We start from the raw sequence: 10,123 nt of genomic DNA on the forward strand, positions 1-10,123 counted from the left end.
GCCCATCGTCTGGGATGTGAGGAGCCCCTCTGCCCGGCCGCCCTATCTGGGAAGTGAGGAGCGCCTCTGCCCGGCCGCCCTGTCTAGGAGGTGAGGAGCGCCTCTGCCTGGCCGCCACCCCGTCTGGGAGGAAGTGAGGAGCGTCTCTGCCCGGCTGCCCCGTCTGGGAAATGAGGAGCACCTCTGCCCGGCCGCCCCATCTGGGAGGTGAGGAGCGCCTCTGCCCGGCTGCCACCCCGTCTGGGAGGAAGTGAGGAGCGCCTCTGCCCGGCTGCCCCGTCTGGGAGATGAGGAGCACCTCTGCCCGGCCACCCCGTCTGGGAGGTGAGGAGCGCCTCTGCCTGGCCGCCACCCCGTCTAGGAGGAAGTGAGGAGCACCTCTGCCCGGTTGCCCCATCTGGGAAGTGAGGAGCGCCTCTGCCTGGCCGCCACCCCGTCTGGGAAGTGAGGAGCGCCTCTGCCCGGCTGCCACCCCCTATGGGAAGTGAGGAGCGCCTCTGCCCGGCCGCCCACTCTGGGAAGTGAGGAGCGCCTCTGCCCGGCCGCCCACTCTGGGAGGTGAGGAGTGCCTCTGCCCGGCCGCCCCGTCTGGGAGGTGAGGAGCGCCTCTGCCTGGCCGCCACCCCGTCTGGGAGGAAGTGAGGAGCACCTCTGCCCAGCTGCCCCATCTGGGAAGTGAGGAGCGCCTCTGCCCGGCTGCCACCCCCTATGGGAAGTGAGGAGCGCCTCTGCCCGGCCGCCCACTCTGGGAAGTGAGGAGCACCTCTGCCCGGCCGCCCACTCTGGGAGGTGAGGAGCGCCTCTGCCTGGCCACTCCATCTGGGAAGGGAGGAGCGCCTCTGCCCGGCCGCCCCGTCTGGGAGGTGAGGAGTGCCTCTGCCCGGCCGCCACCCCGTCTGGGAGGAAGTGAGGAGCACCTCTGCCCGGCCGCCCTGTCTGGGAAGTGAGGAGCGCCTCTGCCTGGCCGCCACCCCGTCTGGGAGGAAGTGAGGAGCGCCTCTGCCCGGCCGCCACCCCATATGGGAAGTGAGGAGCACCTCTGCCTGACCACTCCGTCTGGGAGGTGAGGAGCGCCTCTGCCCGGCCGCCCCGTCTGGGAGGTGAGGAGTGCCTCTGCCCGGCCGTCACCCCGTCTGGGAGGAAGTGAGGAGCACCTCTGCCCGGCTGCCCCGTCTGGGAGATGAGGAGCACCTCTGCCCGGCCGCCCCGTCTGGGAGATGAGGACCACCTCTGCCCGGCCGCCCCATCTGGGAGGTGAGGAGCGCCTCTGCCCGGCCGTCACCCCGTCTGGGAGGAAGTGAGGAGCACCTCTGCCCAGCTGCCCCGTCTGGGAGATGAGGAGCACCTCTGCCCGGCCGCCCCGTCTGGGAGGTGAGGAGTGCCTCTGCCCGGCTGCCACCCCGTCTGGGAGGAAGTGAGGAGCACCTCTGCCCGGCCGCCCCCTCTGGGAAGTGAGGAGCGCCTCTGCCTGGCCGCCACCCCATCTGGGAGGAAGTGAGGAGCGCCTCTGCCTGGCTGCCCCATCTGGGAAGTGAGGAGCGCCTCTGCCTGGCCGCCCCGTCTAGGAGGTGAGGAGCGCCTCTGCCCGGCCGCCCAGTCTGGGAAGTGAGGAGCGCCTCTGCCCGGCCGTCCAGTCTGGGAAGTGAGGAGCGCCTCTGCCCGGCCGCCCTGTCTGGGAGGTGAGGAGCGCCTCTGCCTGGCCGCCACCCCGTCTGGGAGGAAGTGAGGAGCGTCTCTGCCCGGCCGCCCCGTCTGGGAAGTGAGGAGCGTCTCTGCCCGGCCGCCCAGTCTGGGAAGTGAGGAGCGCCTCTGCCCGGCCGCCCCCTCTGGGAAGTGAGGAGCGCCTCTGCTCGGCCGCCCCGTCTGGGAAGTGAGGAGGGCCTCTGCCCGGCCGCCCCGTCTGGGAGGTGAGGAGCGCCTCTGCCCGGCTGCCACCCGGTCTGGGAGGAAGTGAGGAACACCTCTGCCCGGGCGGCCCCGTCTGGGAAGCGAGGAGCGCCTCTGCCCGGGCGGCCCCGTCGGGGAAGTGAGGAGCGCCTCTGCCCGGCCGCCCTGTCTGGGACGTGAGGAGCGCCTCTGCCCGGCTGCCCTGTCTGGGAGGTGTACCCAACAGCTCAGAAGAGACAGCGACCATCGGGAGCGGGCCATGAGGACGATGGCGGTTTTGTTGAAGAGAAGGCGGGGAAGTGTGGGGAAAGGAAGGAGAGATCAGATTGTTGCTGTGTCTGTGTAGAAAGGGGTGGGCATAGGAGACTCCATTTTGTTCTGACTAGGAGAAATTCTTCTGCCTTGGGATGCTGTTGATCTATGGCCTTTCCCCCAGCCCCCTGCTCTCTGAAACATATGCTGTGTCAACTCAGGGTTAAATGGATTAAGGGCGGTGCAAGATTGCTTTGTTAAACAGATGCTTGAAGGCAGCATGCTCTTTAAGAGTCATCACCACTCCCTAATCTCAAGTACCCAGGGGCACAAGCACTGCAGAAGGCCGCAGGGTCCTCTGCCTAGGAAAACCAGAGACCTTTGTTCATGTGTTTATCTGCTGACCTTCTCTCCACGATTATCCTATGACCCTGCCATATCCCCCTCTCCGAGAAACACCCAAGAATCATCAATAAATACTTCATAAATTAAAAAAAAAAAACAAAAAAACATAACAATAAAACAATTCCCCTGCCCTCAAACCTACCTCCCAACTTAAAAATATACTAGTAAGTTTTCAAAAAAAAATAAAAAATAAAAATAAATAAATAAATAAATAAATAAATAAAGCTGTTAATTGTCCCTTTTGAGCTGAGGTAGAAGCTGGTAAGGCCTGAGATTCAATTACCTCGTGTTTACTGACAACAGCACACCCAGCTTTTCTGTTTCCCTGGTGCACAAAGCTATTTCCATCTGTAAACCATTCTACTTCGGGATTATCTAGAGACTCATCTTTTAAATGTGGATGGCTGGAGTAAACTTGCTCCATAACTTGTATCCAAGAATGATCTGGGGTGCCTGTGGGTTCAGGCAAGTAGGTAGCTGGATTAAAATCTGGCATACTTTAAGTGTTATATCAGGAGCATCTAGTAACAAAGCCTGGTATTTATTCACAGGAAAAGAGAAGAAGCCATTTCTGTCTGCCTTGTCATTTCCAAAACATACTACTGTTTGCAGCTGAGTTAATAAATCCCTTCCCAACAAGGGTGGGGCATTCAGGAGAAAACCAAAGTCCCTGAAGAGCAGCTTAAAGGATAGGTAAAATGGCATCTATGGGCCTGTCTATCCCCTTGACCATACAGTTTTGGGATGAGAGAGGCCCATTATAATGGGTCAAAACAGAGTAAGCATTCTAGAAGGAAGTTAATATTATTACCTGTCATGTCAAGGGTTATCTGAGGCTACTCAGAAGATATGGCTAGTTGTCCGACGGGAGGTGTAGTGGAAGGTCTCCGGCCCCATCACTCTTGGGCTTGCCTGGTTATTTTGGCATCTGGTTTGGGTGCAGATGGCTGCTGTAAGGTACATGGATGTGCTTTGGTCAAGGAATAGCCCGAGGCAGATATCCAAGCCTGCATGACTCAGTGAGACTGGTGCACAGGCGCTCGCTCACCTCCACTTGTTATATAACCTGTTTGTGTAAGCTCATACTTGGCTCTACACCACTACTGTCTGTAAAAGGTATAACTGCCCTGCTGACACTGTGCACGGGGGCTCAACGTGGCTCAACATGGCTCTTGTACAGGCACTGCTGCCCAGTAAGAGAGTGAAGCTACTGACCCCTGTAAGGGAGAATGACTGTCTGGCAGGTGGACAGAGGGGAGCCAGGACATGGCTCAGCTTGTGCCCAGAGAGAAAGGTTAAGCTACTGATCTTAGAGCTGGCCTTGCAGGCCAGTTGAGCAGCTGTGAGTGGGAGCTAGCTGCTGAGAGGAGTCGGTCAGAGCAGACAGCCAAGATAAAGGCGAACAGTATAAAAGAGCTACTGTGAGAGAACTGCTGATGAGAGAGCTGCTGAATAAAACTACATTTCACCTGTCTACAGCCCCCTGAGTGTTCTTTCAGCTATTCATCTATCCACCCACTCCTCTCAGACCTCAGCATGGGCTGCACCCTAACCCTGGGCATGACATTTGTCATATTCACGGCCCTGGACCTAACAGCTCCCTTTGGAGGAAGACTGGGCAATCCCTCTTCCAATGACCAGTTTCCTTACAGTGTGTACACTGATTCATGCCCAAAACACGCTGACTTGGACACCCAGCTTTGGGCTTCCCACATTTCAGCTTCCCTTGTTCAGTCCAAGAGCCAGGAGAGCAACTCTATGTAGGAGGTGAGCTTAAGCCTGCAGCCAACAGCTGCACCTTGTGGGAGGTCCTTCTTCTCCTCTTTCTGCTTCCTGTGCTTTGCCCCCATTATTAAAAACTAAAAATGCCATATCCAAAAGCTGTTTCATAGGAGTCTACGGACACATAGTCACATAGTGGGGGGTTTTGTTTGCTTTTTTTTTTTTTTTTGAGACACAGTCTCGCTCTGTCACCCAGGCTGGAGTGCAATGGCGTGATCTGGGCTCACTGCAACTTCCACCTCATGGGTTCAAGCAATTCTCCTGCCTCAGCCTCCCAAGTAGCTGGGATTACAGGCACTTGCCACCATCCCCAGCTAATTTATATATTTTTAGTAGAGACGGGGTTTCGCCATGTTGGCTAGGCTGGTCTTGAACTCCTGACCTCAAGTGATCCACCCACCTCAGCCTCCCAAAGTGCTGGGATTACAGGCTTGAGCCACCACACCCGGCTCCCATAGCTGTTTTTTGTAGTTTCCTGTGGATATCAGGGGCAGACTGGGTTATAAAATGTCCTCCCAAAAGGGTTTGTTTTTCCTTTGAGGCAGGATCAGTGATATTATACTTCCCGAGAGCTTCAACTAAATGCCCTTGAAACAAACCTGGATTCTCATCTTTATCCTGAGAATCTTCCTTAAGCTGTTCATAGATAACAGACTTTTTCATACATTTCTTCATCCCTTCCAACGAACAAGTGACCATATGATCTCTCCTCCTCCTCCCCAAGTCCTCACTGCCCCTTTGATAGTTCCACTCTGCATCTTGATCTGGAACTGCTACACTTCCTTCCTGATATATAGTATGGTTCGGGTTGCGAGCCAATACCTCATCTGCATGGGTCCTAGCTGTCCCCAAAATGCATTGTTTCTCCTCCACTATACAACACAGAGACAACAAAACATGCAGATCCTCCAAGTTAAACTATAGGTCAGAGTTGATTTCTCAAACTCATCTATAAATTTTCCTGGATCTTTGACAAATGACCAAGCTTCTCTCTATATAGAGTCAAATCTGACGTAGAAAAAGGAACATGTACTCTCACAGTGCCCTCTTCCCGATTTGCCACCTCTCTAAGTGGACAAAGATTTCCCTTTGGAGGTTGATAGGAGGCTCCACTATGAGTAGTACTCGGTGGGCTAAGTTCTTTGTGGGAGTGGTGGGTATAGAGTGGGACTAGCTGGGTAAGGAGAAGGGACGAAGGGTTCTCAAGAACCTTCAGGTGGACTAGAGGGAGAAAGAAATGACACATCTGAACCTTCAGAGCTGACAGAAAGCGGTTCTGCTCCACCCAAAAATGCCTGCTGAACCACAGCAGGGCTTGCATTAAAGGATCACCTAGTATGTCTAGATCTTTTTCTTCTTTTCCTCTCATCAAACATGATTCATATTATCCAAATAACGTAAGTGAGCTGAGCCATGAATCTTAGATAAACCACAACATGGACTTCGACAAAAATGTCCAATAAGGCAAAATAAATGAAGAGGATTTAGGTGGGAACAACCAGAGCAACCAATAACAGCAGTGTGGATTGGAAAAGAAAAGCAAACCTGCTTTGCCGGAATCCAAGAAAAGAAATAAGCTTTTTGTTTTTCTTTTGAGACAGAGTCTCGCTCTGTTGCGAAGGCTGCTGGAATGCAGTGGTGCAATCTCGGCTCACTGCAAATTCCGACTCCCAGGTTAAAGCGATTCTCCTGCCTCAGCCTCCCAAGAAGCTGGGATTACAGACATCCGCCACCACACCTACTGTTTGTATTTTTAGTAGAGACGGGGTTTCACCATGTTGGCCAGGATGGTCTCGAACATCCGACTTCAGGCAATCTGCCCGCCTCCGCCTCCCAAAGTGCTGGGATTACAGGTGTAAGCCACCGCACTTAGCTACAAAGGAGTTTTTTCAGTGTGCAAAATCAAACAAAACAGCAAGGAGAAAAGTCCCCTGATTTCCATCCTAGTGCTTCTCAATCACACTTAGCATGGCAGCAACAAAACACAACCACATCTATCTAATCTTATTGCTCACAGCTGTTAAATACCAAATCTCAACCAGCAATTTTAGAGACGGATCCTCCAATGCTTTTTGTTCCCAGTGTGTCACAAGCAAACGGACAGAAATCGGGAGGGACACAGGAGAAGAATAAGTTAAAATCCCTAAGACCAGTTAAATGAAGTCTCCAGAAAATGACACTGAAACGGAGACAGCAACCAAGACAAGGAGGACAAGGCAGATTAATACAAAGAGCATAGCCTGCGGCGTCAAACCTGTTTTTTAGACGACAGGGATTTTACTGAGAGGGGCCTCTAACCCCCTAAATCTTAGAAGGGACTCTAACCCTCCTAGGTCGGGCCTCTAACCCGAAGTCGGCCAAGCGTCCTTGCCTTTTATTAAGAGGGGCCTCTAACCCACTCTCTTTTAGGAAAGACTCTAACTCCATTAAGTTGGGCCTCTAACCCAATCCCATTCTTTACCCGGGCACTCCACCACTTACCCAAAGTCGTCCAATCAGTGCTGCAGTCTACTTCCTTTGGGTTGGGGGAGTTTTTTCAGTATCGTCCCTTCCGTCGTTCGCCAGAAATATGTTATAGGACCCCAACACTTACCCAAAGCACTATAGTCCCATCTGTGGTGGCCAGAAATACGTCACAGGAAAAGGGCCGCAATCCAGACCCAAAGAGAGGGTTCTTGGGTCTCGCGCAAGAAACAACTCATGGCGAGTCCGCGGTGCAAAATAAAAGCAAGTTTATTATGCAAGTAAAGTAGTGAAAGAACAGCTACTCCATAGACAGAGTAGGGCGTTCCCGAAACTAAGAGAAGAAACGTATCCACCCTAGGTACAATGCTTGTATACATGGGGAGAGGTGCTCTGCTACAAGGGTTTGTGATAAATGATTAATTTTAATTATTACATTTTGCAAGAATCCCTATTACTACCTTTAAAGCAAAATTAGGAAGGCCTTTGTTCTCCAGATATCCAGCTATCTGGACAGTCGGGTCTCTTCAGTAAACATTAATTTGTTCCCTTAACCGTAAGCATCTGAAAGCTAGGAATATCCTTCTGAGAATGCAGGCCCGTAAGTCCCGGCCTCATTTTTCTAGACCCCACTCAAAATGGGGTCGCTTCAGGTTCCAACGCCTCTGACAGTCATACTACATATGACTCAGCCACGTCAATGGAAAAAGTAGACTGGATAGTGACGTACCCGCAGAAAACGAATGCAACAATCTGTCATACAGATCTGACTGCAGTCTGATTCTGCAGTGAAGCAGAGGCGGTAAACTTGAATGCAACGATCTGCATCCCACAAAGCCACGTAAATCCAAAAGCAGTCCGACTTTGGATAGTGAAACACATGCGGTAAACCTGAATGGAAAGATGTTTATAGTGCCTCAGATGGAGACACGTAAATGAAAAAGCAGTCCCACTTGCGATAGTGAAGTACGGGCGCTGAACTTAAATAGGACAGTCCGCATATGGTATGTGAGTGAAGCAAGTAATAGCAAAGGGCAGTCAGATTACGGAGACTGATGGAGACTGAAGTGAGTGCAGTAACCTTTAATTCAATGATCGTCACGCCACAACCAAGTGAAACCGGAAGCAACTAAGCTCTACTTTGGAGAGCGGGCCAGCTCTCCAAAGCACGCGCGGCCAGCTTAAAAACTACGGCGCAGATAGACCCCAGTGATCGGACGTAAGGGTGCAAACGTAAAAGGCATGCAGCCAATTTAAAAACAGCGGCGCTGATAGGCCCCGACGAACCAACGTGAACGCGTAAAGGGATTAAATACGACAGTACTAACAGACCGTGACAACTAGACTTAAGAGTGTAAACGTAACACACACGACGAGGTCTGTAACAATGGTCCTGACAGATACCAACGGCCCAAAGTAAACACGTCGATACTCCCACTTTTGCTAATGTCACACGTTGAAAAAAATTCTCCAGTTAACGACAAGGACCAACAAGAACCGGCAGAAAAACCCCTTCTTTGAACACCTTAAAAAAAAAAAAAAATTCGCATCACTCCACCGCCAACAGCACAACAAACCATCAACAGCACCAACATCACTCTAAAACACAGTTGTTCCGATCGGCCACTGTACTCCTTCTCCCACACATCCTAACATCAGGGTGACAGATGTCACCTCAATAACTCTCTCTCCTAAGTCGAGATTGTGTATCTTTATCCAAATTTTAACACTTGCCTAAGTAATATTGTTACTATTTCGGAGGATATTCACTTTCCTTTTCTGCTCCCATAACGCCCGAGAGAAGCAGCCATTTTAAATTTGCATGCCCCGCCCCAGACGCGCCGTGCCCTGCCTGCCAACCACTGAACAGAAAGCGCCTGTAAATCACTGGAATCTTGGGAAAGCTCCTTAGGCTTCATTGCCCTTCAGGAGGAAAAACCCACAACGAAAAAGACACGAAGAGCTCTATGACGCTCTTCTTTCCTCCTCCTCCTCCCCCTCCCCTTCCCCTCCCCTCCCCGTCCGCCTCCCTTCCCCTCCGCCTCCCTTCCCTCCGCCTCCCTCCCCCCCTCCGCCTCCCCTCCCCCTCCCTTCCCCCTCCCCCTCTCCTCCTGACCTAGCTGGCATCCAACATTAAACTTTTTTTCACACATACATTGAAAGAAATGTTTGGTGAACACCCGTATGCCCATCACCTAAAGTCATCTTGCTGTACTTGCTTTATTATATGTGTTACAGACGTGTAACTACAGTTTTTTTTTTTTTTGAGACGGAGTCTCGCTCTGTCGCCCCGGCTGGAGTGCAGTGGCGCGATCTCGGCTCACTGCAAGCTCCGCCTCCCGGGTTCACGCCATTCTCCTGCCTCAGCCTCCCGAGGAGCTGGGACTACAGGCGCCCCCACCACGCCCAGCTAATTTTTTGTATTTTTTAGTAGAGATGGGGTTTCACCGTGTTAGTCAGGATGGTCTCGATCTCCTGATCTCATGATCCGCCCGCCTCGGCCTCCCAAAGTACTGGGATTACAGGCGTGAGCCACCGCGCCCAGCAATTACATATTTTCTATAGCTGCACCCATGGAGACAGGTACTCAGGTCTAGTCCCTCTAGCCATTTCTCAACTGTCTGGTCCGGCAAGTTTTCGAGGAGGCCAGGGTGCAGCCCCCAGGGGAGCACATGCTCTGACTGGTTGCAGGGCTGGGCAGAGCCTTGGGAAAGGGGCCCCTGTAAGAGTTAAAGAAAGAGGAAATAAACACGAAAAGAGTTTCGCTCTTGTTGCCCAGGCTGGAGTGCAATGGAGCGATCTCGGCTCACCACAACCTCCGCTTGCCGGGTTCAAGTGGTTCTCCTGCCTCAGCCTCTCGAGTAGCTGGGATTACAGGAGCGCACCACCAAGCCTGGCTAATTTTTTTTTCTTTTTTTTTAGACATTTTTTTCACCATGTTGGCCAGGCTGGTCTCCAACTCCTGACCTCAGGTGATCCACCGGCCTCAGCCTCCCACAGTGCTGGGATTACAGGCGTGAGGTACCGCACCCAGCCCCATATTACTATCTTTAAAGCAAACCTGAAAGCAACGATCTTCATACCGCATCCCACAAAGCCACGTAAATCCAAAAGCAGTCCGACTCTGGATAGTGAAACACATGCGGTAAACTTGAATGGAAAGATGTTTATAGTGCCTCGGATGGAGACAAGTAAATGAAAAAACAGTCCCGCTTGGGATAGTAAAATAGGGCCGCTAAACTTAAATATAACGATCCGAATATCGCATCTGAGTGTGCCAAGTAATAGCAGAGACCAGTCAGAATACGGATACTGATGTGGGTGCGGTAACCTT

The sequence above is a fragment of the Pongo abelii genome, chromosome 19, assembly GCF_028885655.2.
Source record: "Pongo abelii isolate AG06213 chromosome 19, NHGRI_mPonAbe1-v2.0_pri, whole genome shotgun sequence".
NCBI lineage: Eukaryota > Metazoa > Chordata > Mammalia > Primates > Hominidae > Pongo > Pongo abelii.